The 27124-nt window shown below is 45.2% G+C and overlaps 1 protein-coding gene across 1 annotated transcript in view; it reads right to left on the bottom strand.

The window, feature by feature from the left end:
• SV2A (synaptic vesicle glycoprotein 2A) overlaps positions 1 to 10861 on the bottom strand; it is a 43911-nt gene extending 33050 nt beyond the window's left edge. Inside the window, exon 1 of the mRNA XM_029581088.1 lies at positions 10733 to 10861. The gene's annotated coding sequence lies outside the window, so the exon portion shown is untranslated. The remainder of the gene's footprint in view (positions 1 to 10732) is intronic.
• Between the last annotated feature and the right edge of the window lie 16263 nt (positions 10862 to 27124).

Raw genomic sequence — 27124 nt, 5'->3', positions numbered from 1 at the left:
GGAGTGAGTGAAGCATGCGAGGGGACGACCCAGGGAAGAATCTGACTGCCCTAGCTCAGAAGACACCGGCATCTGAACCATTCTCCCCTCTACGATCACCCTGTAAGATAGCCATGCTCCTACCATGTGACAGGGGCCGACCAATGGCACCTGTGACATAGTGAGGGTAAAGGCTATCGGCGCCATTTTGAATACCGACAGCCGACAGCCCAAGTGCAGGAGATCGCGCCAGGACCCCCGCTGGACCACCAGGGACTTTTGGTAAGTCTTGGGGGGGTCAGGAGGGTGGGGGATTTATTCGTTAGATACGTTGTATTTGTGGGGATTCGCCATACGTTTTGTGACCCCATGAATACAAAGAGTAGGGACATATACGTTGCGGATTGCCAATACGTCGAAAACGAATGCACACCCCTACTGGTTATTACCGGCATTAGCAGCATGGGACCTATGTAATGTTTGGATACTTGCCAGGTACTTGTGTCCTGGATTGGCCTCTGTTGGAAACAGGATGCTGGCTTGATGGACCTTCTGCTTAACCCAGTATGGTAACTTCTTATGTTTTTAATGTCTTCTAGGACCCTTTAATGTTCACGTTAGGGGCTTCCTGCACAGCTCTTTTTAGTGTGCACTTGAAGGTCAGAACCTGTTTGCTAAAGTTTGTTTCACAGGCCCCTAAGTGAAGAGTCTAACATCGTCCACATGCTATTACTACTACTTAACACTTCTATAGTGCTATACAACATATGTAGCGCTCGCACAGCAACCAAAACATTGTTCAAATAACCTAAAAAAATAAGAGACAAATTCACTTGAAGGCATTTTTCACATTTTGTGTCTGCGGGAAAAAGCCTGGATGAATCAGACCCTAAGTGCACATTTTCAACTTCTGGAAAGCAGTGGAGGGTCCCACTGTGACTTATAAACATACATGCATTTCATTGTGCTTTAATGACTGCCAAATGCATTTAATCGAATGTTGATTTTATGGTCAGCAAAGGACCATAAACTCTTCTTTGGGAGTTATAAAAATATCTGTTTCCAGCACATGTGCTGTTGAGATTCATTACACAAGGCTGTGCTTTATGTAGCAATTACTATAAGGGAGGAATAGGGGTGGTGTACTGAATACAACAGTACTGCAGCCCATGTGCGCCGGCAGGGTGTGCACGTCAGCAGATATTATTGGACTATTAATGTCATTCATAATTTCCACTTTTTATTGCTGGTTTCACTCAGCGTGAATAACACTAGAACTAGCAGGAATGCTGTCACTTCTAAGGCAGAAAAGGAAAGATATTTATTAAGAGTTCATACCCAAAATATGTCCTGTATTCTTTTATATTGTCCTTAATTTATTGTCTCTTGCAAACAGCAGCATAGCCAAGAGTGCAGAGCCTGCCCCTCAGCAGTGGGAGGACAGCGCCTCTAGCAGTGTGCTGCTGCTGCTGACACAGCCCTGCAGGGTCAGCCCTGGAAGGACAGCGCCCATCCAGTCCCTCAGTTTAACTGAGTATTACACGAGCATCTTTCCACAATTCGGCCGGCATGGCTCTTCCCTTGGGAGCGATTCCTGCTGTAAGAATGAACTTCCTTTTGATATTCAAATGATGATACGGGCTGCTAATTTGAGATTTAGTTCTTTTTGATCAAAAGCAGTAGCTAATCTGGCAGCTGTGTGAGTACATCTTCGCCTAGGTGTGATAGCTCTGCAGCGGTGAGGATAGAGCTGTGTTGTCGCCCAGTCTATTGCTGGCTGCCCCGAGATAAATCTTGCCAGCAAGCAGGCCAGTGGTGCAAGCTCCTTCAGTGTGCATTCACTAGTGAAACACTGTACTTCACGGATTCCTGAAGAAGTAGTGGGGGGGAGAGGTTAGGGTTGTGGGTGAAACTGCAGCACATTGAGAGGCTGCTCCATTCACCCAGTGCCCTGCCTGTGGAGAGATGCGTTCTTACATTCCTCCTGAACTTATCTCTCAGCCTCAGATCAAGGACCACCCCACCATCCCACCCCACCACACACCACCCCACCACCACCACCCTGTGCCTTTTCTGTGGAGGAGCAGGTAACCCATTGATTACAGCTCTGTGCTGTGTTCCAGGAGAACTCCTGGGACACAAGCTCCAGTCTTACCTCTGTCACCAACTTTCTGTGTGATGTCAGTTTTATTTCCCTGTACCTTCAGGATCTAGCTGAGAACAAGGCATTTGACTTAAATCAGGCTTCCTAGCTTAGCAATATTTTTTTCTTTTTTAATGAGTAATGGAGTGATGAGTGATAGCTCCCAGTGTCCTGATGAAGAAGGGGACAGTCCCCATGTAGTGGGGCCCCCTCCATCTTCCCCCCATGGCAGGTCTTCTGCCACAGCCACTGCCACTACGTCTTCATCTTGTGATACTGGATGGCTCTTAGTGCGGTCTCCCTCACAGACACCACCTAACAAGAAGCTTACAAACAAATGATTTTTTATAGGCATCAGACAAGCGAGTATCTAAATCATAAGCAGAAGGTATGAAACGGAAAGGTAGTCAGGAGCCTGGCACGCTGAGTGCTAGAGCAAGGCCCTGGTTCCACCGTGAACAGAGATGCAAAGCAGGTAAGGCTGCCGGCGGGTGCCATGCATGCCCCTGTTATGCTCCCCTCCCCTCTGTGGACTTGTATTTCCAGTTTCGCTGAGCTAGGCTGCATGCCACGGCTCGGCCTGCCCCCTTGTGCCACAGAGCTGCTAGCCAATGCCCACAGCACAGGCGCTGCTCTGAGCCAGACCTGGGGGGGGGGTTTGGTTTCCCTGTTCCCGGTCTGCACCAGTTTTTGAACGAGGAGGTCAGCACGTACTTTCACTTTGAACCTTGTGATGGGTACAGAATACCCACAGGAGTCTGCATCTGTTTTTTTTTTCAAAGTTTGCAAGTGAAATGATCTGTGAGGAGGCCAGAGCCCGCAATTTGCCTCTAAGCCAACATCATCTGGACACGGGGCGCGAGCAGGCTTGAGCTGGACAGGCCAAAAAATGCGCTTGTGTCACGTGCGGATGGGACCGAGGCTGTCTAGAACACGGCACTTTCTCCAGGGGGGGGGGGGTTACTTTAATATCTTCAGCTGAAATTTTTTTAAATGTAGATTTCATTTCTTGTTTATCGCCCAACTTAAAAATAAAACGAGGGGCTTTTTAAAAACTATATTCTCCTCCCCTTTGTGGCCTGAGTGTAATCAGTGGCTCCTGAAAGGGTGGGGGAGGGGAGGGGAAAACCCCCACCAAACGCGAGCGGCTCTGAAAGCACCGTTGGCGTTTCATCAGCTTGTTGTCACGGCAACTGCACCAAGTGATGGGGAAAAAAAATTGCCCACTTCTGCAAGGAAGAGCATTTTGTCAAAACAATTTTTTTTTTTTTGTTTTCTCTGTGAGTCACATGGACATGTCCGCTTTCCCGAGCTTTCCATCAACATTTCGTTTGCTGCCTTTCTAATGATTTCTGCTCTCCTCCTCCTCTGGCAGCCAGTGAATGCAAGCAGTTCCGATTCTTCTCCGGCTGTGAGACTCACCCTTTTTCAGAACGGAAGGTGGCTCACGGTGCCGTGCCAGGCGGCATCCGGGACCCGCTACATGGTGGCATCAAAGAGGCAGAGGAGAAGGTCTCTGCTATTCTCTGCAAGCTGGCCGCTGCCTATGCTTTCCTGGGCCCTTTCCCCAAATTGTTTTCGGCTTCTGGGCTACTAGAAGGATCGCTGCCTTACCCAAGCTGATCCCAGTCCTAGGTTTTGCTCCCTGTTGCAAGAATGGAGTCATGATACTGATTTTCCTAAGAAAAAAAAAGCATACAAGAGCAGAAAAACCCAGGACTGAAGCAGCTTGTTCAATTTCATTTGGGTGAAGTTACAACCCCAGCTACAAGGACTGAATGGGCAGCATATAGGATTGCCAACAAGCTCCATGTCAGCACAGCAGGATGACCCAGTCCTGGATTTACCCCTATGCATCTATAGGTGCTTAGTTCCTACTGCTCTTAAAGTAAAACCAGGACTGGATCAAAGTAAAACCAGGACTGGATCAAAGTAAAACCAGGACTGGATCAGCCTGGTTCTGATGACTTGGAGTTTGTGTCAACTCTAACAGGAAGTTTCTGGAGAGTAAAGCTATTAATGTTTAAGATTAGTGCAGTGAGAAGTGCTGGGGACCATTGATCAGAGACTGGGAGTCAGAATTGAAACTCCACCTATATTCCCAAAGTACCCCTCTGTAACAAACTAATAATAATATTGCCCTAGAAAGACAGGACAAGAAGGGACCGCAAGAGGGTCATCTCTGGGCAGGATCCGCCATAGCTAATCCATTTCAGAAAGGTTCACATTGGTGGTCCTCGGAGAAAGCTCTAATAACTGGTTAAGGCTGCAGTTAATCGCACTGGTCAGAACCTGAGAAAGGAATGTGGCAGCTTGCAAAACCAAGTTGGAGCATCAAAGGAAACTGAAACCAAAGTCAAGAAATGCAAAGCCTTACTTCTAGGGATGAATGGAGACATGCTTCAGGAAAGCCACTGCTTCTTCCTGGTACTTAGCAGCATGGGATTTATTTTCTATTTGGGATCCTGCCAGGTACTTATGACCTGGATTGGCCTCTGTTGGAAACAGGATGCTGGGCTTGAAGGACCCTTGGTCTGACCCAGCATGGCAAGTCTTATGTTCTTATTTAACCTTTGCCTATGAAGGGTTTTGAGCGTCCAGATATCACGCTATATTTTTACAAGCAATCAGATCTCTATAATCCCCTTTTAAAATGCAGATAAAGGGTTCACAAGAAAGTATAAGCCATACCCAAGCCTCCTATACACTGGTCCTCCAACTATTTCATCTCTTATGCTATTATCCAAGGCCTTATGCACCAATAACATACTGCCTCACTCATTGTACCCCGCCCTCCATACTCCCACTACCCAAGCCTTTATAAACTAGTCCTCCCCTACTAACCCAACCTTCACTCACATATCATTTTGGCAATCTGTGCATGCACAGTATATTTTTATGCACATAAAATGTGTTTTTGTGGGATCATTTTTCAAAGATTTGCACGAGATTTGTTTGTGTAAGATGAGCATGCACACGTAGAAATAGTCTTTGCGTGTGGTAAATGAATCTTTAGAAGGTCAGAAATGCGCGCGTAGTTGCCATTCTGCGCGCTCTTGCGCGCGAATGCAGAAGAGGGCGTTGCACAAGCATTCCAGGGTGGGGTTTGGAAAGTGCACGCACAAGTAAATATTTTGTAAAGGATGCATGCGCTACCTTCCACCTTTGCCTTTTGAGTCGCAGAACTCAGATTGCACTTTTCTGTTGCTTGCAGTTTTTGGGTGGGCCCGGGCGAAGTGATGGAGAGTCTGGGGTGCCCCGGTGGATGTTTCTGCAAACTGGTGCATAAAACTAGGCGCACAAATAGTTCTTCATGAGCCAAGCACGTGCCTGCTCCATGCAGAAACTGAGCGTAATTATGTGCACAGGTTACAGTTATTTCCTGCATAAATATATGTGCCTACTTCTATAAAACTATATGGATCCTTCTATTAGCAAAATGTGCACATACTTTTAGGGCGGTGGTACACGGCATTTTATAAACTATGCAACTCCTGCTGCACAGTTTATAAAATATGGGCGTAACTTTCTCCCTGCCCCGCCCACTTCTGCGTGTGCTGATGGGCGTTAAATACAGCTTTCAGTTCTATGTGCATAGAACAACATGGATGCACATGCACCTCTGAAAACAAAGGGAACGCATGGGTATTTTGCAACAAATATGGGAAATGTTCATTTGAACTGTAAACGAATCCAACGAAAATGTTTCCCATTCACATCCCTACTTATTGCTACAAGCCATGTCTTAAATGTGGGAGTTTCTGTGCTTATCTACCCAGAATGGTACAGAATTAGAGAGGAAGGCAACATGGGTAGACTGGGTGGTCCACTTGTTCTTATTTTCCATCGTCTACTATGTTAGCCTTAATACATTAATCCCCATTATCTCAATTGTTATACACCGACTTCCTAGGCTCCTACTCTCCCAGGCTTTGCGTGCTGACCCTCTAATATTCCACTCCATATAAAGCATCCCTTTGTACGTCAGACATGACTCCCGACTCTCATGAATAGCTAAGAGTGGGTGGCGTATTCTGGTGTTACTACATGCAGTAAAGCTGAGCAAGGACAGAGGCATTCTTCTTTCTTCTCTTCTGGGATCATCCCGAGCCTGACATGAGTGATGCCTTGGACCAGAGAGTAGCACTCAGATTGGGGTTCTCAGCCCAAGAATTAGGTCCAGAGATGAAGCCCCAGGGGGAAAGCAAGCAATAAACAAGCAGGAGAGTTAATACTGCAAGTTGTTGGAGGAGTGTGGGGGTTGAAACACAAAATGAAGTGATATTGAGAAAAAACCTCAATTTTACAAAACTCAAGGGAAAGAAATCTGGGGAAAGCTCTTAGAATTATTTGAATATGGTAATAGGGAGGAGGAGTCTCATGATTTATTCCATAGCTTTGTGAGTGGGTACAAACAGAAAACAGATGGGGAGTCATCACCCCCATAGCCTGTTCTAATTGGTATATTATGTATTTATGTATTTAGTTGTTCCATGTATAGATCACAACAGTTTACAAAGTGACATTCATAATTATAGCTCAACAAACAAACAAAACAAAGAAAGATTGGTTATAGAAGTGGTAATCACAGGCAGGCATTAGTATCAATCAAGTGAAGTTTTCTAGTACATATTAGTAATTGATCTTGTACATAAGGCAAAGTGTACAGGTAATTAAAATGATAGTCTTCACATCTTAGTCATCTACCAGGCCAGCCACTACCACCCATTTAACCAAGGTAGTGTATCTCTTGCCAACGCCTACTTTTTTTGTATTTTTTTTTACAAATTCTGATAAAGAATAATAAACACTTATCTTATTATTCTTCAAAAGATAGAAGATGAAAACCACACAGCATGTGGATATTTCAAGAAATTAATTCAAACAGATTTGTCTTTGTATAAGAACATAAGTGGCCAATCCAGGCCATAAGAACCTGGCAAGTACCCAAAAACTAAGTCTATCCCATGCTACTGATGCTAGTAATAGCAGTGGCTATTTTCTAAGTCAACTTAATTAATAACAGGTAATGGACTTCTCCTCCAAGAACTTATCCAAACCTTTTTTAAACACAGCTATACTAACTGCACTAACCACATCCTCTGGCAACAAATTCCAGAGTTTAATTGTGCGTTGAGTAAAAAAGAACTTTCTCCGATTAGTTTTAAATGTGCCACATGCTAACTTCATGGAGTGCCCCCTAGTCTTTCTATTATCCGAAAGAGTAAATAACCGATTCACATCTACCCATTCTAGACCTCTCATGATCTTAAACACCTCTATCATATCCCCCCTCAGCCGTCTCTTCTCCAAGCTGAAAAGTCCTAACCTCTTTAATCTTTCCTCATAGGGGAGCTGTTCCATTCCCCTTATCATTTTGGTAGCTCTTCTCTGTTAAATACACAGTGTTTTGCACATTATCATAAACATCTGGTTTCTGAGGACACCCAACATTGCAATCTTTTGGCACAGATAGCTGCCTGCATCCAGGGGCTTCTTATTTATTAAGATTGGATCCCATAGGTGTGGAGTCGCTCTATATGAGTCCCACCAACCTAGGTTGGATGCATCTGTGGTTAGGACCATTTGTATCAGAGGAATTTGGAATGAATTATCCACCAGGACCTAAAGTTTCAAGGTTTGGTGATGTCCCAGAGATGCTGAGTGGCTGAAATCCCACTGAAATCTTAGGGTCATAAGAATTGCCATACTGGGTCAGACCAAGGTCCATCGAGCCCAGCATGGCAATGCAGGTTGCAGGTACCTGGCAGATCCCATAAGTAGATCTAATTCCTGCTACTCACTCCCAGGGATAGCTATAGCTTTCTTTAGTCTACCTGGCTAATAATGCGTTATGGACTTTTCCTCCAGGAACTTGTCCAAACTTCTTTCAAATCCCATTATGCTAGTCTCCTTGGTCACTTCCTCTGGCAAGATTCCACAGTTTGATAGTGTACCAAGTGGGAAAAGAATTTCTACAATTTGTTTTGAATCTGTTGGTGGTTAATTTCATGAAGTATCCCCTTGTTTTAGTATTATTTGAAAAGGTAAATAACAGAAAACCATATTGCTTATGCATGGAGCCATGGTGAGTCCACACCTCGAGCACTGTGTACAGCTCTGGCCACCCCCTCCCAAGAAAGACAGTGGGACTAGAAAAAGTGCAGAGGAAGGCGGCAAAAACGATAAAGGGGCTGGATCATCTGCCAGGAGAAGCTATGCAGGCTAGGGCTCTCCAACCCGGAAAAAGAGATGGCTGAGAGGGGACATGATAGAAGTCTACAAAATCATGAGTTGGGTGGAACTGGTAAATAAAGGATGGTTTTAGCCATTATATTTGTATAACATTGCTAGAGTACACAACTCTGCCTATAGCTTGGCCTACGACTAGTTCACTTGCTGGGTACCAACATTGCCAGAAATAAAAGCTCAAATTTAAAACCAGAGAACTGAATCACAAGTATAATTTCTGCTAGGAGATGTGAGATCTGATCTCCAACATCCTGCAGGGAAGGATCCTGATCCACTGCCCAGATGAAACCAGATGAAGGACAGTGACTATAAAGGGAAGCAGGGAGGACACTGCCTAAGGTTGGGAGTGATGTCCTCCTGTACCACAATATCACAGCCTTAACTGGAATGATGCAAACCATCATGCCACTATAAACATTATTCAGAAAATCCATATTTGCTGAACATAAGCCTATATCTGAGACCACCTTGACAATCAAACAGCTTGTGTGATGAGAGCACCCAGTGCTTTTACAAAACCTGATCTCCAAGTGCAAAGAAGCCCTGTGCATGCTGCAGGATACCAGAACGCACTGCCTCTTCTTCTATCTCCTGCCCTAGAAATAATATTTTGATCTTCTCCAGAGAGCAGAGTATGTGTGCGTGTGTTCACGTGCATGCATGCATATGTGGTAGTGAAAAGAATAACTGGGTATGCATTCTCTTCACTTACCTTACACCATCTGCACTGTAATATATATACATGTAAACACTATAAATACCTATGCATATAATAGGGCATATGGCTGATGCCAAAATCCCTGCATATCCTATACCACAGAGTGCCGCAGCTGCTCTGCAAGTCTATCTTAACCAAGGCCTGCCAGAGCCATGTTTGATTACCATTCTTTGGCAACTGAATACGGTGCCTTTCTGGACCTTGGAAAAAGAAATATGCTTGCTTATTAAACAAGGTGGGCACCTCACCTATGGCTCATCCACTTGAGAGGATGGTTCATGTTTATACGATAGCTAAATAGATGGACAGGTAATCTAAGATACCATACATTTCTGGTTTCTGATAGATTGTATATCTGTGCTAGTGAATAATCTGAAGCAGTGAATAAGTCCTGACATGACATATATATTACATATAAATATTACATACATACATATATATTACATATACATTAGCGATACAGAGCAAGCAAGGGCAGTTGTTTAAATATGAGATATATGTATATGTTTACACACATTCAGTTATCTGCGCTTCTTAAAGAATTTCAGCCATTCTTGAAATTCCCTACACAGCAGACATGTGCACCCTTCAAAGAAACAGCACAGGGCAAGTTTCTGTCAGGACAAGGTCATTCTTGTTCAAGCAAGACCCATCTGAAACCTCAGTCCTTCCATCCCCGAACCCCCCCCCCCCCCCCCCCAGCCTTGGCTTTTCAATAAATGTAAAGTTGGGGCCTTTATTACTTATCAATCTCTGTTTATCGGGTTGCCTACAAGAAGACTGCATCAACCCACAGCCGAAGCAACAAGGTCAGAGTCTCTTCTCCCAGACCCTCCTGGGACCTGAAATATTAAAAGGGTCACATGCTGCATGCAGCCCAGCAAATAGGTATCAGAGCATGAAAACTTAGCTATTTTGGGTCATCCACCTCCTTCCCTCCTCCTCCAGATTCCTGTATTTCCCTACATAGGATTTCTTCCCCCATGCTGCCCTGCTACAGGCTTGGTTACACCCACTCACCATAGCAAAATACAGAATACAGATATATCTGACCCAGCTCTTTTCAGAAGGAAGGGTAAAAGGATTTTATCAGGCTAATCTTCAAGACATTAAAAAAAAATGCATACACTCACCCACCTCATATGTATTCTACTGGATACCCGGGCAATAGGGATTACTTACCAGTCTCACCCCAGGCATTTGTAATCCAGGTGCTACAGGGCATAACTGTGCAAGGACGAGCCGTTTCTGGCATTCTACTTTTCTTTTTTTATTCTACCATTCTACCAAGGTCATAATAACCACACTGCTACATCTTTCCCTGTTATTCCCTTCTCCTAGAAGTCCAAAGCTAGATTAGGTAATGAAACAAGCCAGAACGTTTGCTTAGGGGAAAATCCGCAGTCCTTTCAGGGACCAGACGTAGCTATTCCTGGTGCATGCAATCCAGCAAATAGCAGAGAGAGCGAAGGAGAGAAGGGGGCCAGCTCTGGTGGCAAGGTTTTGCAGGACAAAATGGCTACAGCCAGGCAACTCCTTCCACAGCAAGGAGCCCGAGGCCCATCCATTACTGGTACCCAGGCACTCACACACCAGCCCTCTGTATTGCTTTTTTTTTTCTCTCCTAAAAGGTTTCTCACCTGTAAAATGCCCGTCTTGGCACCGGCCCCTGGATCTGTTGCTGCGGCTGGGGGGGGGGGGTTCTCTTCCAGGATGATCTTGGCAGGGGATCGGTAGAGGATGCAGGCAGAGGAGGAGGAGGAGGAGGCTGCAGGCGGAGGGGGGGGAGGGGGGGCGAGTTCTTGGATACCAGAGTGAAGCGAAGCACCGCAGCAGCCTTAACACTGACAGAGCAAACACCAGGCAAGACCATTGTGTGAGGCAAGGAGGGGGGGCGGGTGAGGGCAGGTCCGCCTCAGCGAGCACCGCGCCGGGGTGGAAGGGGCGAGCAACGATGTTATTTTCTTCTTATTTATTTCCCATGACACAAAATATTAGCACGCTGGCAGCCAAGCTGAAGGGCTTTAGAGGGAACTAAACCTCCAGGTGTTAACTGGTTTGATTCCCTCTTCTCAGATCTCTGCTGCGGTTTAACCCTCTTCATTGAAATGCACTGAAGGAACTGAAAGTGACTAATGGTGTATTATTAGGCATTTTCCGCTGACAGCTCCCAGTGCACTGCACTGTTTGCTGGGGGGGGGGGGGGTTGGATGGGAAGGCAGGCACAGGGAGGAGAGAGAGACACCAAGAAAAAAAGAGGAGAGGAGGGATGGATATGGAAAGAAGAAAGAAAGTGAGTGAGACAGAGCAGAAGGCAGGAGAAAAGAGGGATGAGGAGGGGAATAGAGGGAAGGGGACAGGAAGAAACAGGAGAAAAAGAGAGAAGAAAAACATTACAGCGGAAACCAAAGGAGATGTGAAGGCAAGAAAAAGAAAAAAAAAAAGGAAAGGGCTGGCTGACCTTTAGCCTCCTCTTTGCAGTTCTAGTCTGCAATTTTCCTTAAGGGAGTTTTTTTTACCCAGCAGTTTCTTCCCGTTCTTTGTACCCTCAGCTCGATGGGAACCAGGGCTGGATCTGGTACCAGCCCTGGTTCCCATCTGCCCAGGGATTTCCCCCCTTATTTTATACCCCCATCCCACTGTACCTAGTCCAGGCTTTGTAGCAGTGGTCCTGGGCCAGGCTCTTTACCATGGGCCTTGAATCTGGCCACTAGGAGTCACTGTGCCACCACAGCAACCCCAGCCGACTCAGGGATTGAATTGAGGACCTTCCGTGTGGCAACGTGAAGCACTGCCTCTCAGCCACCAGGCTAGCTCCAGAATTTGTTGGTTTTTTTAGTGAAAAGTGAGAAGGCAGGCTAATGTAAAAGAAAATCTGAAATCGTTGCTCCCAAGCCAGATCATTAAGAATGGGTGTTATGTAATGTAGCAGGGGACGATCAAGGTGTATGAATGTTCAGGTTCCATGCTAGACACTCTCTTGTTTCTTGTTCCTCTTTACCTTTTCTGGCTGTGTAGCTCTGACTTACATTACATAGTAACATAGTAATGACGGTAGAAAAAGACCAAAATGGTCCATCTAGTCTGCCCAGCAGCTTCCCAAGGCAGTCACTGCTTGCTCCGTGCCAGTTTGCCCCCATGTTTCTCTTAAGGGTAGTAACTGCCGCTCCGTGCCGGTTAAGCTTTTTTTATTTATTCCCATCCTCGAGCCTTTTAGAGATCCACAGTGTTTTATCCCATGCCCCTTTGAATCCTTCACAGTTTTAGTCTTCACTACATAATTAAAGCTGGATAATATTTGCTGGCTCTGTCTTATATTCTACAGTGGGATACTTGGTACAATTACCACAGATTTCTTTTTTACGTTGTTCTGCCTCCGTTTTGAGCCCAAGCTGAAAATCAGAGTGGCTCTCTGCCACCCTGTGCTCAGAAATTGTTACATTTATATATCGCCTTTCTTGAAGAAAATTCAATCCAAAGTGGTTTACAACAAAACATAAAAAATCATAATAAAATAAAAAGTCAATAAAATACATATATAACAATAAAAATATAAGTAACTAGGCAGTCAAGAAATATAGTTCGAACTCACTCAGTTCTCACTGGGAAGGCAGAGCTGCTAATCTAACTGCTCAAATAATTCAAGTGGCAATAGCAATTAATAAACAACCTACCCACAACTACATACTATATACAAACCCAACCATTACTTCAAAAAACCATCAAATCCCACCCACAACTACAACTATCTACAAGCCCAACCACTATCTCGAAAAACCATCAAATCCTACTCACAACTACATACTATCTAAAGCCCAATCACTACTCCTAAAGAATATCAGATCCCAGCCTCAATTACATACTATCTATAAAGCCAACCATTACTTAAAAAAACCCCATCAAATTCCATCCACAACTACAACTATCTCTACAAGCCCAACCACTACCTCAAAAAACCATCAAATTCTACTCTCAACTACATGTTATCTACAAGCCCAATCACTACTCCTAAGAATATCAAATCCCACCCACAACTACATATTACATACAAGCTCAACCACTACCTAAAAAATACATCAAAATCCCACCTACAACTACATACTATCTACAAGCCAAATACTACCTTTAAAGATTATGAAACCCCAGTCCCTCAATCCCCCTAATTTTCCTGGTCAGTGAGGAGGAGATTATGACACAGTGGCTTGACAACTAGGAACAGTTGAAGGGAATACATCTCTGGTTCAGGATAAAACTCAATCCTGGGGATCTGTCTTGGGATAAATCAGTATTTCTATTAATCTGTGCCAGAAACATGACACCCCACTTCTCGCCATTGCTAAAAGCAAAGCAGAACAACTTAAAACACGTCAGAACCATCAGGTGTTTGAGCTAGCTCAGACTAAGTTGACATATTCTTTTAAGGGACATGAAGAGAGAGAGATTACTTAGTTTGGAAATTCTTATTCTGTCACAGGTCATTGCTGTCAGAAGGCTGTTTGTGGCACCTGTAAGGATGTTCTTCAAACCTGTCCATGTGTGCACCTATGTACAAAGCTTTGTAGATCTAGTGATGTGGATTGTCCATTAGTGCATCTATTACCTTAAGAAATAAAGAATGAAAAGCTGTAGGAGCAGCAGTAAGAGAATTAACTGTGTTACTATTCTGAGATCATGAACTCTTGGCAGAATCAGAAAAAAATTCAGGTATCTGAAGTATCCTTCTAACAGGGAAAACACAATCCAGTATCCCTGCATTCGTGCTAAGTTCACCCCGTCCCCACAAGATTCTGTTGCTGTAGTATTGTTATGGAGCACGTTCAAAGCTGATGCCTTTCAGCCCCCGGGTCCTCCTAGTGTTCTTCTATATGAGCCAGAAAGCCTGTTTGAAGATCTTCCCTTAACCTTGTGAAACAGTTAAATGGCAGGGAAAGAGAGTGGAGCTGCCTGCGTTTGCTTTATTTCCCCATTTGGAAGTGTGACTGCAAGGTTTGAACGAAAAGGCCATCACCAGATCCTCTGCTTTCCATGCTCTTCGTATTGCAGCCCACGCGTTTTGTGGCTTGTCATTCTCCCGCTCTATCACACCAAGAAAGAGAGGGACAAATATTTGTAGACTTGCTGCATGCTTTCTAACTAGAGATGGAGGTTGTGTTTGTACAGTGCAGGTGTTTCAAGGACAACAATTGCATAGGTGCAAAACTGGAGTCTGTAGATTCACAGCAAGTGCTCCCCTCCCCCTCATCCCTGACATTTTTCATCAGCACTGGGAGGGGAATACTTTTTTTTTTTGATCCAAGCGGATTCGCAACAACATTTTACAGTCTTGCTCCTTTGGGTAATGACGAGCAGACTAGGTTGGACCAAGCGATCCCCTTTCTGCCGACATCATCCTCCTGCAAGAAGATTCCCTCTGTGGTAGTGTTTGTTATGTGGCAGGCCATCGTAGGCTCAAAGATTGTCACCCAGGCCTAGCTGGTAGCCCCCTTTTGGTAAATCCATGCATAGTTCTGGTAAAGACAGCAAAATATTGATGATGATAATCATTAGAATAAACATAATCCTTTTTCATCAAACATGATTCCCATTAGGATTTAGGATTCTAATATTTGAGATACAGGCTTGCAGCCACCGCTGACTAGAAAGTCTGGCTGCATGCAGTACTTAGCACCTGGTTTATGTGACAGCTTCCAGAGGCTAGCAAAGCGAAGGCATAATGTTCTTCTCATTGTGAGTATGAATAGTTATTAGCTTTCTTTGTATGTTGCAATGCTACCTAATTATTTTTTTTAATTATTTATACATTTCCAATTTACAAAAACATAACAGTCCTCGATAGAAACAACATAAAAAATAAATAAAATTGTAAATTTTAATCATAGCAGGAAAATACTCTCCCTCCCATATAATTAGACCACAAAAGGAGAGGACCCATATAAACAAATTTATACAACCAACAAAAAGATATAATTGGATTCTTCAAGACTTATATATATTAGCTGCTTATGAACCTGCCACATTAGTAGGCCTAGCCTTAGACGATTTTTTTTTTTTTTTTTAGCAAACTACTGTATGGCTTTATCAAATGAATTCTTCAAAACCACTAAATTTGTCCTAAGCCTTTGAGCAATGCTCAACTATGTCCTCAGAATCATTTGGAAAGGAACACAACTGCTCATGCCATAATACTCGCACTGGGTAATGATTAATACATGAGATGTGCCACTTTTATTTAAATTACAAGTGTTGCAAGCATGGTCAAAGGCTTGGATGTACTGTATCTCTGTGTAATTTCCACACGTTGGAGGTTGGAGCATCCTATGCTCATTTTTGCTAGACCATAGTAAACTAGTGATAGCAGATAAGAACCAAACGGCCCCACCCAGACTGCCATGCTGCTCTAGCTAAGGATGTCCCCCAGTTGTTAGCTGTACAAGTTTTGATCGCCTGCAGGATATCGCTCCTTATCCAAGTCGGTTTTGTTATCTACCCGGAATGTCAGAATGGTAAAAGGACCAAAGAAGGAAGACAAATGCAGAAGTTCTCATAGTAAAGTGAATGCACGGGTCCTCTCCTCCCACCCAGGTCTTTTCATGGTCACAAATGAGGTTGCGTTGCGTCTCACTATAATGCTTCACACCCAATTCTCCTCCTGATGATAGTTGCACCTTTTTTCAGTCTCATTTGTAAATTCATGCCCACATTACATGTTCAGCATCGTCTTAATAATACCAGTAATTCTGGACTTATATTTCACAAGTGAGTTACAAAGGCAACTAGAATTACTGTATTTAATTACTGGTTATAACATTACCCCAGGCATTGCGACATTACCCAATTAATAGAGGATTTTTTTTTTCTGGACTGGCTGTATGATAGTTACAAGGCACTATAAAAATTCTGTCCCTTGAGATCCTGCAGCTTAGCTTCTGAAATTTATATAAAAAACCCAGTTGTGTTTCCCATGTAATAAAACCCTGCAGTGCAAGGGTTGCCTTGATAAAAAAAACAAGAAAGGCATTTTAATATCTGCTCAGAAGGAGAGTAATGTCCTAAGTTACTGTTCAAACCCTACATGACTGGACAGGGTTTCAACCTCTTATTAAAGTTTTGCCATTTTATATTCTACTGTTGGTTATTTACTGTGCTCTCAGGAGTAGCTAACTGCCGCATCTCGCCTCGCCAGCCCCCGTTATTAAATCGTCTGACCGGTTGCCCATCCTGCAGTGTGGACACCATGGCTCCAACAGAGGGATGATAGCCGCTGTGCCACGCCAAGGAGGGCACATGGGAAAGAAATTTGAGTTGGAAACCAGGAGAGAAAGCGGCACAGTGGTGGCCTTCTCCATATCCATCCTGCTAATCAAAAGCCAAGTAGAAGATTCCCCCAGACACATCAGGTCTGATTATGACACTTGTTAAACCAGGAGGCTGGTCTACATGGGTTCAACAGTGTATCGTTATCTGACACCTGCCTGAAATGCGTCTATAACAGTATGTAGTGTATGCGTATTATCCTTACTATTCATTTAGAATTATAGAATTAAAGAAGACGTGCGAGTCCATGGCATCCTTAGCAGTGAGAATTGAGGGGTAAAGCTGGAGAGCAAGGAAGGGGAATGGGCTGAGGTTGGATGGGCCTGGGGATCTCCGTCGGGGGATCCTTATTTTGATTGCTTTGTGAAACTGAAATTTACTGTAATTAAAATGCATTTTAATAGTCATAGGTGATTGCATATTGTTACAGTTTCTAACCTTGTGTGTATTCATGCACATGGATATAAATGTGTGTGTGTGTGTGTGTATATGTACATATATTGTGTGCGTATTTCTGTATGTACTCTATATGTAGTCCGGGTTCTGATTCTGTGGACTATTTTCATAAGTGATATTGCAAAGGTTTAGACAGGTTTCTGGAAGACAGGTCCATTAACAATTATTAGCTGTATAACTTCCCTGTATGTTACCCGGATCAGTCCAGACTCCTGGGTTTATTCATCCTTGCCAGCAGATGGAGACAGAGAAAGTTTCACTCACAGTGCTTCCTAATCCCTGGTGCCACCTGCAGTTCCTCAGTATTTCTCTGTCTCCAGCAGATGGTGGCTGGTGCATAACCTGCAGTTCTGAGGTCTGGTGATTTTTTTTTCCTTTTGGGTGTGAGCTTTTCCTCCCAGGGGTGTTTGGATCTTGGTGGATCCTTCCCTGTTTGGCTGAGGTGGATGAGCTAGAGGTCAGTGACCTTTTTGTATGCTCACTCCTTTAGTCCATGGGGTGTAAATCTGGTGGTCCAGATCCCTCCCCTTCACCGAAGCTGCTCGGGGCAACTGTAGGCTCAGGGCGGCTGGTTATCTTTTTTTTCATTTCTTCATCGGCTTGCCTTTCTTTCTTTAAATTTCTGGTTTCAGTCTCTCCTTATTTCTTTTTTCCTTTTGCTGAACCTGAGCTGGACAGCTCCGTGTTCTCTGCAGAGGAGAGGCCGGCCAGAGTTTTAAAGTTGTTTTAAGAAAAAAAATAATAAAGGTAAGGCTGTCTCGCAGGCAGCTCTCTCCGTCCGGTCCTGTTTGTAGCGGGGTGTGCAGGTTCCGTTTTTTGCTTCCCGTTCGCGCCTTTGTTTCGGGGCTCGGCAGGGGGGGTTTCTCACCGGTTTCAGCATGGCTTGCGGCTCTGTTTGCCGCATGTGTGGTGCAGGATTGGTGCGGCTCGGCCGCTTTAGTTTACGTGCAGCCTGCATTTTGGGGGGAAGGGTCCGTTGGTGGCTTCGGCGACCATGATAGGCAGGAACCATCGTTCGGACTCTCCCCTGAGGGTTTCTGTAAAGCGCCGATGTGCGGACCGCAGCAAGCCTCCGATTTCCTCTGACGCGGGAAACAGCGGCCATTTTGGCTCCCCCGGCAGTACGGTCTGTTCAGAACGGACGATGGGGGAGATTTGCCTCCGCATCTTTCTCTGCTCACCCGACCATAATAGCGAGTCTGGGGGGGGGGGAGGGGGCAGATGAGGCAGTGTGCTTAGATCTGCCAGTGCCTACATCTGCGGAGACTGCATCCTCACAGCTCTCTCAGGCTCCTCGGGCCTTCTTTTGCTGATTTTGTTCTCCTACTGCATGAGGCATATTTAGCTCAGCAGGCAGGTTTGGGTAGCCAGTCTCACCCTCTAGGGGCTCAGAGAGGCGCTCCAGGGCCTGAGCAATCCCGACGTTGGAACCCTCTGCTGGGACAGCGTTCGCGGCATCCTGGGTTTGCTGAGGCAGATTCAGATGACTCAGTTGGGTCTCAGGGGGACCCCGGGATGCAGGAGGCCTTGTCACAGGATCAGGTTATTGATCCAGATGACGTTGGCTTATCTCAAGGAGATGGTCTAGATAATCTTTCGGTCTCGGAGGGTGATGACCCGAAAGTGTTCCACTTGTTCCGGAAGAAGGAGTTAGGCCCTTTGATTCCTCAGGTTTTGGAGGAACTAGGGCTGAAACTTCCACAGGAAGACTCAGATATAGGAGGTACGGATCCGGTTCTGGATGGGCTTCGGGCTCCGCCGCAAGCTTTTCGCTATGGTGGATCGAGAATGGGGAGCACCCGACTCTGGCTTGAGAGTGGGAAGGGCAATGGCTAAGCTCCATTACCGAACAGATGTTGGAGTTCTTTTCCCTTCCAAAGGTGGACACTATGGTTTCGGCAGTCACAAAGAAGACGACTATCCCTATTGCAGGTTCCGTGGCATTTAAGGATGTTCAAGACTGGAAGTTGGAAATTCAGCTCAAAAGGATTTTTGAGGTATCAGCCCTGAGTCTGCGGGCGGCTATCTGCTCCAGCTTCATGCAAAGGGCTTGCCTGCACTGGGTTCAACAGCTTCAGGAGGGGTAGGCAAATTCAGGTGTCGAAGCAGATAAAGCAGAGCGCTTGGAGGCTTCGGTTGCTTACATGGCTGATGCATTATATGACTTGGTCAGAACTTCCTTCCGTATTATGGGGTCTGCGTTTCAGCCAGGCAGTTATTGTGTTTACGCAACTGGACAGCAGATGTGTTGCCTAAGTCTCGCTTAGGCTCTCTGCCTTTTAAGGGGCACCTCTTGTTTGATGAAGGACCTGGGTGAGAATAAGGTGCATAAGTTGCCAGAGGATAAGCCTAAGGGCAAGCGGCCTTTTCAATCTCGGTTGTGTTTTTGGGATATGAGGAGGCCACGTCAGGCGAGAGGAGCCCTAGCCTCCAAAAGCAGTTCTCTTCTCAAGGTTAGTCCTGGGGGCAGTCCTTTCAAGAGGGTTGACAGCCATTCAGAAATTCCTCCAATAGTGGTGCCACTGGAGCCAAATCCTCACAAGAGGCAAGGCCGGACCACTCCGCTGTTCCTTTTATAGGGGGTCATGTAACACGATTTTACAGGGAGTGGACCAAGATCACTCAGGATCAGTGGATCTTCAGCGTAATAAGATACGGTTATGCATTAGAATTTGCTTGGCCTGTTCGTGACTTATTTCTAGATTTCCCCTGCAGGTATTTGGAAAAGCATTGGGCGGTCCAGGGGACATTAGACAGGTTACGAACCTTAGGAGCGGTGGTTCCGGTTCTGCAGACTGAACGAGGCAAAGGTCAGTATTCCATCTACTTCGTAGTTCCAAAGAAAGAAGGCGCTTTTTGCCCCATTCTGGATTTAAAACGGGTGAATGTGGGGCTAAAGGTCCCAAGGTTTTGGATGGAAACTCTGCGGTCAGTAATCGCAGCAGTGCGCAAGGACAAATTCCTGGCTTCTTTGGATCTGATGGAGGCCTACCTACATATTAGCATTCGTCCAGAACACCATCAGTTCCTGAGGTTCATGGTACTGGCTCAGCATTTCCAGTTTCAGGCTCTCCCCTTTGGTCTGGCCACGGTGCCTCGCACATTCATCAAGGTAATGGTGGTGGTGGTGGTGGCGTTGCGACATGAGGGGTCCTGGTACACTCTTATCTAGACGATTGGATCATCAGAGCAAAGTCAGAAGTCACTTGTCATGTGGCGGTGCAGAAGGTAATCACCACCCTAGAATGTCTAGGCTGGGTAGCGAATTTGGTGAAGAGCCAGCTGATCCCGTCTCGGACCCTAGACTACTTGGGGGCTCTGTTCAAAATGCTGAAGGGCAAGGTGTTCATTCGGAGGTTACAGATGCAAGTCCAGCATCTGTTGGCTTTGCAGGTTCCCAGAGCTTGGGATTTTTTGCAAGTTCTTGGCTTGATGGCCTCAACACTGGAGTTGGTGCCATGGGCTTTTGCGCATACGAGACCACTACAGATAGCTCTGTTGGCACAATGGAATCCGTTGTCGGAGGAGTTTCATATGCCCGTCTCGCTCGATGGTCATGCGCGTGATAATCTGGCTTGGTGGCTGCAAACGTCCAATCTGGTCCATGGGGTAGATCTGGCAGTCAAGAATTGAGTAATTCTTACTACCAATGCCACTCTTTCTGGTTGGAGAGCAGTATGCCAGCAACAATCAGCCTAAGGTGTTTGGTCTTTCCCCTAAGATTGCGCATCTAAATAATGTTACAGAAAGAACTATTTCTGTTACTGGGCCCCAACTATCGAATTCTATACCACAGGAATTAAGATTAGAAACAAACATTAAATTATTTAAAAAGGGCATTAAAACATGGCTATTCAAACAAGCCTTTCAGGAGCTACTAACCTAACGATTTCAGACTACTGACAAATTATCAAGGTAATGTATATTTTTTAATTTATTATCTCTGCTCTTACTATACTGCCTCTCTATCAGTTTAAATATTATGACTATTTAGTTTACTATTTTATTTATTTTAAAATTGTATTTTATTTATATTATGAAACTATGTATTTACTTCCTTTTCTCTTTTGGAAATGCAAATATTTTTAAATGAATATTTGTTAGCTACTGTAAACCGGTTTGATATGTTTGCCTGAAAAATTCGGTATATAAAAATGATTAAATAAAAATAAGATACATAAATAAAGAAGCCTCTTGATCTATCAATCGCTTAGAGACCAGAGCAGTGTGGTTAGCATTGCTTGTTTTTCTACCTTTGGTTCAAGGCCACTTGGTGAGGGTCTCAATGGACAATGCAATGACCGTGGCATATATCAATCGGCAGGGAGGAACCAAGAGTCATGCAGTGGCCCAGGAGGCTCAGGAGTTAATTCTTTGGGCAGAGCAGCACTTGATGCAGATAGTGGCATCTCATATAACAAGGGTTTGAAATCGTCCAAGCAGACTTTCTAAGTTGCACAATGCTAGATCCAGGCAAGTGGGAGATGTCCAAGGCAGTGATGCAGTTCATCCGAGAGAGATGGAGCTGTCCCCATGTGCATCTAATGGCCACGCATCTCAATGCAAAGGCATCTTGTTTTTTCAGTTGAAGACGGGAGTACAGGGTCGAAGGGGTCAACACTCTGGTAATACTCTGGCCTCGGGGGGGGGTTTCTTTACATATTTCCCCCTTGGCTTCTGATAGGCAAAGTATTGCATCAGATAGAAAAACGCCCAGGAGAATAGGTATTGGTAGCCCTGGAGTGGCCTCGTTGGCCATGGTTCACGGATCTGGTCAACATGGCAGTGGACGGATCATTACGCTTCAGTCATCTTCCTTGTCTTCTTCAGCAGGGCCCCATATTTTCAGACCAGGCAGATCGCTTTTGTCTAGCAGCCTAGCTTTTGAGAGGCGGTGTTTGAGACGAAGAGGGTACCCAGAGGTGGTCATAACTACTCTTCTGCAAGCTAGAAGGATGTCGATTTTGTTGTCATATATCCAAGTCTGGAAGGTCTTTGAGGCATAGTGTATAACTAACGGGGTACAGGTCTTCGATGTCTCAGGTTTTATCTTTCCTTCAAGAAAGTTTGATCAAAGGCCTAGCTTTTAACTCCCTCAGAGTACAGGTAGCAGCTCTGGCTTGTCTATGTGGTAGAGTTGAGGGTCACACGTTGTCCTCTTATCCCGATGTGGTTCGATTTCTTCATGGGGTTAAGAATTTGCGCCTTCCAGTTAGGAGAGTTTGTCCATCCTGGAATCTTAATCTCTTTCTCCGATGTTTGTGTGAGCCACCTTTTGAACCTCTCCGCAGAGCGACTCTTAAGGATCTGACCTCAAAGGTCATTTTCCTGGTAGCCATTTGTTCTGTGAGGAGAATTTCTGAGTTGCAGGCTTTATCTTGTCGCGATCCATTCCTTCAGATCTCAGACTCAAGAGTGTCTTTGCGGATGGTTCCCTAATTTCTTCCCAAGGTGGTATTGGCTTTTCATGTTAATCAAACGGTGGAGCTTCCGGCTTTCCCAGAATTAGATGCTTCTGTGCCTCATGCTTGGGAGCTTAGGCTGTTGGAAGTCCGTAGGACTTTGCTGAGGAATCTCAAGGTAACAAATGATTTTAGGAGATTTAATCATCTGTTCATTTTATGGAGTCCAGGCTTTCAAAGCTACCATTGCGAAGTAGCTTAAGAAGGCTATTGGGTCGGTATACATACTCAAAGGCCGTCGGCTGCCTGAAGGGTTGAGGGCTCACTTTACACGTTCTCAGGCGGCCTCGTGGGCAGAGGGCTAGTTGGTTTCACCACAGGAAATTTGTAGGGCAGCGACTTGGAAGTCACTGCATACTTTTGTAAGGCACTACCATCTAGATGTAGGGGATCTGGAGTCTTGGCCTTTTGGTGAGAGTGTCTTGCGAGAGGGACTTTCCTGGTCCCACCCTAAGTAGGGAGCTTTGGTACGTCCCGGGAGTCTGGACTGATCTAGGTACATACAGGGAAAGGAAAATTGGTTCTGACCTGCTAATTTTCATTCCTGTAGTATCATTGATCAGTCCAGGATCCACCTGATCTATGGAGGTGGAGAGTCATCAGCTCAGCTGTAATCTTTTTGATACAAATTTTTAAGGCTATGGAATACAAACTCGTTGGAAGACTTTTTTCAAGGTTTTACAAGTTTTTTACAAGTTTTGCAAGTGTTTTGTGCTTGGGTACAGAGCTATACTGAGGAACTGCAGGTGGCACCAGGGATTATGAAGCAGTGTCAGTGAAACCAGAGCAGGGATGAATAAACACAGGAGGCTGGACTGATCTGTGGTACTACAGGAATGAAAATTAGCAGGAAGAACCAATTTTCCTTTGGGTGTCTCCACATCTGGGAGTGAGCAGCAGAAAAGGGATCTGCCAGGTAGTTCCGAATGACCTGGTCTGGCCACTGTGGAAGACAGAATGCTGAGCTCAGTGGACCATTAGTCTAACCCAGCAGGGCACTTCTTATGCTCTTGTATAAAGGTTTGATTTTTGCAGAAGGTAGTGATCTGTAAGAGGGTAGATGCTCCAGATGGAACAGAAAAAAATGAGGCACGACCTAAGAAAGCTCGAGGATTGGTAAAAAATTACTCTATACAAAAATGTATAGAGTAATATATTTAGGATGCAAAAATCCAAGATAGTTATGTGTATGTATGGTAGGAGGAAGGGGAGGGAGATACTGATCTACCACCAACACAGGTTCCTCTGGTTACTGATTTTCATGGCCACAAAACAACATGACAAGGAGATGAGAATGCCTCTGGTGAGACCTCATCAGGAGTATTGTGTCCAGCTCTGGAGGCTGTACCTCCAAAAAGAGAAGAGCCACCACAATGGCACAGAATCTACACCTGCTCTGTCAATTAACACTGAAGGACTTAAATATATATATATGAGAGAGATATCCATATATCTCAACAATACAGGTAATGCACAAAAAGCAAGCCTTTTTCAGAGGAAAGACTGCTCTAGAACAAGAGGCTTCGGGGGAGGGGAGGGGCAGTAGATTCAGCAGCAACAAACTGAAATATTTCTTTCCAGAAAGGGTGACGGATGCATGGAACAGCCTCCCACCAGGAGGCAGGGGAGGCAAAAATGGTAACAGGATTCGAGATGCTCTGGGACAAGCACAGCAGATCGTTAGATATGAGGAAGGCCAGGTAAAGCAGGAGGCTGGATGGGCTCTTTGTTTTCCCTATGCAGAGACTAGGTAGGGCCTTGCAGCCTTCCAGCCTTTATTCAATAGGCACAGCATGGGGCAAAGTGCTTTTTGGATAGCGACCTTTATATAGTTTCCTTTTGAAAATGACGTGCAGTTTGAAGCTTTGCTCTTGATTTCCTTTGCTTGCTTTCAGCGACGTTAACCCATTGCGTATGAATAGTAAACCACAGCTCCAAAGCCAATCGCTGGACTCCATTCACTTGCTATACACTATTCCAGATTTTGATCCAAGGTAGGTAATAGTTGGTGTCTTGGCCATATTTTCTAATTGTTATGGTTATCTTATCAGGAAAATAATTTCTTTTTAAAAATTAACTCAGTAAAATCCCCAATTTTGGATGGCAGGCAGGCAGGCCTGGATTTGTCAGTAGGCACACTAGGCCTGTGCCTAGGGTGGCAGAAATCTGGGGGCAACAGGCTGGATGAAGATTTAATCTCATTCAGCAAAGAACAGCCCTCTGTGCTTTCTGATCCAGCCCCTCCCTCTGCATGCAGGGAACGGGAGGGGAGGGGAGTGAGCCCGGAGGACACAGAGCTGGGACAGAGGTTAAGAGGGGCTGAATGGGGATCACTGAGGGATGCGAGAGAGAAAGGAGCAGTATTAGTGTGCATGCGAGAGAGAGAAGGGATTTGCGCTGGTGTGTGTGCCAGACTGAGGGGTTAGAGAGGGGATGCAAGGGAGTGCAGCGGGGACCAGCTGCCTTCTCTCCTTCTGCAATCCAGGTTCTCTCTCTTGGATTCTATCCCCCACCGTATCCTCCTCCCCTTTCTCAATCCCAGAACCAGCCTCCCTCCCTCCTTTTCTCTCATCCCAGATTCCTGATCTTCCCCACCTCCGGTCCCTTTTTACCTCGTTGCAGTCTTTCCTTCACATACTCCTCCTTCCTATCTGCAGCTCTTTCACTTTCTCCTCATCCCATTCCTAGTTCTTCTCCTTTCCTTTCCTGGTCCTCTCACCCTCTCCTTGTCTTCTCTGCCCATCCCTGCGATCTCATCTCTGTACTGATACTTAAGATCCCTTTGCCTCACCCAATAAAAAATTACAATTATACAGACACAAGCAAGGTTGGAAAATTGGGTCATTTTTATAACATTAATGTAAAAGATGCAAATGTTTGCCAAAGTGCTTTAGAATGTTCAGATTACCCCCTGAGCTGGAGCTGTGCCTTAGAGCTTCTGCTCCGTTGTCTGACATTATCAGGCGGGGGCACTACAGCAGTAGCAGTGCTTAGGGGTTGCCAAACCCAAATCCGTCTCTGAAGGCAGGTACGCCTTACTGAGTCTTCTGCAAACCTGAGGGCATTTTCATATCTTTATATACAGTACCAATTACAGTGGTATCAGGACTCCGAGCATGGGGGGGTGGGGGGGACAGAGCAGCAGTTACAATCCAAAACAGCAGGGGCATGACCTCATCAGAGCCGAGATAACATGGGAGGCCAGCAGTGCTGAAGCCATGATGGTCTTCAGACGGATGTATTTTATTTATCAGCATTTGATAATTTGCTTTATACTATGAATAGGAGGTTGAGATTGGGTGGGAGTTGGTGTTGGGTTGTCTTTCCCCTCCCCCTGCTATTCTGGTACTCTTTAGTAACCTTGCTCCTCCCCTCCCCCAGCTGCTTCCTTTGGCTGGTGGGGCCTGGGGGCCCTCCCCAAGCCATTTTGAGGCTGGCCTGATAGTAGATCGTGCCACCGTTTCTGTATTTCTTCTCCCCTCGCACCTTGCTCTCTTTCTGCTGCTTGTAATGTAGTAATGACAGCAGAAAAAGAGCAAATGATCCATGCAGTCTGCCCAGCAAGTTTGCCCCTGAAGTAACTTGCCAGGTCGAGTACTGAGGCTGAAACGCATCAGGACCTGGACTGTTGGCTTTAAACGCTGAAGTCCTGGGCTTATTTGTTTTTGATCACTTTTTCATGTGTGGGCTCTGGTTGTTGGTCCTTAAGGGGGGTCATGATCACTTTTCCCCTAGCTGCTTAAGGCAGTAAAGCAACTCAAAAATCAAGCTTGTATGCTTTTGTTTGGAGTAACTTTTCTGTCTCAGTGGATGGGCGCCTTTCTCCCAAATCTTGATCTTTTTTTTCCTGCTGTTCTTTAGATGATTTGCACTGTGAATGCTGCATATGCATTCTCCCTATGCATATAGCAGAGCCCTTTTTGCATGGTTAACCATTGTGGGGTAGATCATCAAACCAACTGCGGTCCATGCAAACCCTGCAGACAAGGTTTTCAGAAGTAAAACGATGCGGGTAGTTTTGATTGTTTACTTTATCCACAGCAAGTGCTTCTCCCAGACCTAATTCCATCTCAGGAGCACTTTCAAAGATACATGATTAAAAGTACCCACGCTGCTGCTGTGCAGGGATGGGCCAGGAGATACGCAAGTTTCTTGGGCCAGCACGCGAGTACACGCACAAATCGGGAAGTCAAAAAAAAAAGGGACGGGATGTGGGTAGGACAGGAGTGTTCCGGATCTGTAACCTGAAGTATGCACGAGCACCGGGATCCACTACCATGTAACTTTACTTCTACTATGGATGGCGTTTAATTTTTAAAATAAAGAAAATCAGGGCTAGGCAGCAGGGTTTGAAGGGTTGGAGCCAATAGGGAGGCTAGGAAGTCCTATCCTTTACCGGGAGTAAACTAGGAAAATGGGCATTTACGTCAGAGTGCGTGCCTAGCAAAACCACCCCACTTGTGTGGTAGAGGTGCCATTTGTGCGCATATACGCGCTTATGTTATAAAATGGCCACGTCCGTTCACGCTAGCCAGCGCACGTGTGTGAATGTACGCCCATACGACTGTTTAAAAGTTAGTCAAAGTGAAAGTGTACAGTGATAACTTTCCAGTGCAGAGAAACAGTGTACAAGCATATCTATTTCTGCCTTTTTTGTGCTATCCATGTTCAGCATGTACCGCTGTAGAAACACAGAACTATTAATCATAACCTAATTCCATTATTATCTAGGTCATGCATGGTTTGGGCAGGTTTCTTATTATGTGAGGGTGGATCGCTCAGTCATGCATGATGGGATCA

The sequence above is a fragment of the Rhinatrema bivittatum genome, chromosome 16 (assembly GCF_901001135.1).
Source record: "Rhinatrema bivittatum chromosome 16, aRhiBiv1.1, whole genome shotgun sequence".
NCBI lineage: Eukaryota > Metazoa > Chordata > Amphibia > Gymnophiona > Rhinatrematidae > Rhinatrema > Rhinatrema bivittatum.
This window is presented reverse-complemented; position numbering and strand designations above follow the sequence as displayed.